Source organism: Bos indicus x Bos taurus, chromosome X, assembly GCF_003369695.1.
Source record: "Bos indicus x Bos taurus breed Angus x Brahman F1 hybrid chromosome X, Bos_hybrid_MaternalHap_v2.0, whole genome shotgun sequence".
Lineage (NCBI taxonomy): Eukaryota > Metazoa > Chordata > Mammalia > Artiodactyla > Bovidae > Bos > Bos indicus x Bos taurus.
In genome coordinates this window covers 38,218,077-38,221,416 of record NC_040105.1, presented here as the reverse complement: position 1 = coordinate 38,221,416, position 3,340 = coordinate 38,218,077, and the positions used below count along the sequence as shown (strand labels likewise).

At 41.2% G+C, this 3,340-nt stretch overlaps 1 pseudogene; it reads left to right on the top strand.

Moving 5' to 3' along the window:
* Positions 1-261: 261 nt before the first annotated feature.
* Positions 262-1,943, top strand: LOC113888027 (annotated as a pseudogene).
* Positions 1,944-3,340: the final 1,397 nt, after the last annotated feature.

The following is a 3,340-nucleotide window of genomic DNA, read 5'->3' as shown; positions in this document are numbered from 1 at the left end:
TTCTGATTCATGACATATATATATATATATATATATATATATATATATATATATATTTCCTTTTTAATACTATGTAACAAGTTACTTTATCCCAAATAATGCCTTTTTGACTTGAGGATTATTTCATTTGACATGCATATTGTGGATATCTCATTTCTTTCTGTTCTTGAGTTGGCCTATTTTCTTCTTCTCTTTTGTCATCATATTTAAAGAATTTTTATTGATTAAAAAAAATCTAAGGTGATGCACACCCTGGACACCATGGGCTTGGCTGAGAACCAGGGCCCCAGGTGGAGGAGGTGCAGGATGTTGACAGGTGCAGGATGTCCACGACCAGCATCTATTTCCTCATGATCAGACAATTACTCAGCAAAGGTCCTGTTTCAGTGACCAAGAGCCCCTTGACTCTGCCTTGTCAGGAGGAGCTGGTGGGGCCTCTGATGAATCTCAGTAAGGTCTTCTGCTTGGTCCCTGAAAGAGTGTCCATCTGCAGCTCTGCATGGAAATACATAGAGACAGTTGCTGAAGTCCTGAGTGACTGTCCCCACCTGAGTACTTTGATGCATCATTACTAGTAGGTATTCTTGCATGTGCGTGTGAAGTCACTTCTGTCGTGTCCAGCTCTTTGTGACCCTATGGACTGTAGCTCTCCAAGCTCCTCTGTCCATGGATTTCTCCAAGCAAGAATACTGGAGTGGGTTGTCATTTCCTTCTCCAGGAGATCTTCCCCACCCAAGGATCTAACCTGCATCTCTTAAGTCTTATGCTTTAGTGGGTAGGTTCTTTACCACTAGTGCCACCTGGGAAGCCCCAGTTGGTATTCTTACAAAAGCCAAGGGTAAAAATGTTGGCCAGTCCTTGCAGGAGAAGTTGGACAAAATGAGTTGAATCTTCCAGCCAAGGGACAGAAAACTACTCATATCACCCCTCATGTCACCCTCCTGGCATCTTTAGTAGAAGGTGAGGCTGTTCGTTTGGCCTAGGACTTTGCCTGTGTCTGAAAAGCAGAATTTCCTAGTAAATACGTGGCTGAGTATTCAACCAGACCTCATCTCGGAGGACTGGAGAAGGCAATGGCACCCCACTCTAGTACTCTTGCCTGGAAGATCCCATGGACAGAGGAGCCTGGTAGGCTGCAGTCCGTGGGGTCGCTAGGAGTCGGACATGACTGAGCAACTTCACTTTCACTTTTCACTTTCATGCATTGGAGAAGGAAATGGCAACCCACTCCAGTGTTCTTGCCTGGAGAATCCCAGGGACGGAGGAGCCTGGTGGGCTGCCCGTCTATGGGGTCGCACAGAATCGGACACGACTGAAGCGACTTAGCAGCAGCAGCATCTCAGAGGACAGCATGTGATGGCAGCTAGGAAGAATATGGTGCTGGCTGCATATCAAGTGTGCAAAAGATTCACAGACCTTCTCAATCAAGACTGAACTCCCAATGGGAACAACCAGCCCACCCCATTCCTAGAGACCAACATCCAGAGCTGCTTGTCTCATTTCAGCCTGATTACCCATGGACTTGGCAACCAGGCCATCTGTGCTGCTGTGTCTACCCTGCAGAACTACATAAAAGAAGCCCTGAGAGTCATGGACCATCCTGGAGACCACAGTCCAGCCAATTCTAGCAAAACCCTAGAGAAGATGGAGAAGCACAAGAAGTAAAATGGTGGTGACCCAAGGGCCAAAGAGTCTAGAAGGAAAAGGACTCCCAAACCATCTCCACCAGGGCAGACTGGCACCTCGCTTGCCTGGGGGACAGAGTTGTTACCCACCTTCCTATGAAAAAGGCCTCAGTTGATTTCCAGGTCTTCACATGCCCACCTGGATTCCTTAGTAATTAAGGAGTGCTGAAGTGTCTCCATAACTCTGTGGATGAGATGTCAGAAGGTGATAAGTGCTGGTTCTTTGCCCGTTAAGCTTATGTTTTATTTTTGTGGAACTCCATTCTTCCTTTCTCTGAAAGTGGTGGTACAAGTTTTAGAACCTTTTAAATAAATTCCCCAGGCTAGCAAAAACCCACACACACTCGGCTGTTGAAATATCAAATGATATGATTCAGATCAACAATAACTTTCAGTGTTAAGGTAAAAGTATATAGCTTCTTCAGTCTCATCTTACATACCATAGAAGGCAAGGATCCTATCCCCACATAACAAGTGGTTAATAGGTGGTATTTGACACACTTTAAACCCCTTGTTCAAAAGGGCCCTTTGGGTTTTATGAAACTTGTAGAAACAAAGCCTACTGATGATTTTATGTTTTCCTTAAAAAAAAAAAAACTTTGAAAGTTAACTCTTCAAATAGGAGACTCTTTGAAATGACATGTTTTTTTTTTAAGGTACAGAAGCTTTATTCTGCATATTTATTTCACATCTTGGTGTTTCGAAGAAACTTGAAAAGGGAGGCATGAAGCATTGTTTTTTTGCTGTCTGTCATGCCCAAGTCCCAGAGGAGGCTCTGTGTTTTAAGAAACTGCATTGAATGTACAGATTTTATTTATGCATAATTTAATGGGGTCTGTAAATACGGGTGTACGTCTCATGATGTTTTGAGAAATGGGATTTGATTTTAATATTAATTTTTAAAGGTGACAGGGTAATCTAAGGTACATCTTTAGGTTTTATTTGTGTGTACTATTAAGAGTTAAGAGGATTTTGAGCTTTGTTCTTGACTCTGGAAGACCTATTTAATTGAAGCTTTCAGTTCACAAAGCAATAACTTTGTCTCATTTCTGTTGGGCTGAACCCAAAAATGTGTGTGTGGGTGAACAAGGAGTTTTAGAATTGAACTCCTTGCCTCTCAGTGTTCCCTAAATAATTGTTGAATATATGAAACCTGTGTAATAAAAAGTATTCTTCATAGAAAAAATCTGAGGTGAGAAACTGTAGCTGAGTTGAATAACTACATATATTTGTGATTACTAATATCTTTATTTCTAACATCTTTTTCATTTTCTGTGTATCATGCCTTCTCGTGGTTTCTATTTTTCACTGATTTTTTAAAATTTCTTTTTTTTCTCTCATTTGTAAGTTATCGTTCCATTTCTTTCTTTTAATGCAAACCTTTAAATGCTTAACATGAATACTTGACCTAAAAAGTTAGTGTCTTTACCCTCCACCTGAACAAGAGAAGATCTGGGAACACAAACTCTAAGCAGAATCCTCCTGCCTTCCATGTTTTTGTTGTCTAGTATTTAGCTGCCCCTCATTTATTAACCTCCCTTGTTACTGTTTTATAGTTAATATTTATTTAGATTTGAACTCCATGTTGAGCAATGACAACTCATATTACTCTTACATCCCAGTTCTTTATCTTGGGTTCCATTTCCTTCTTATTG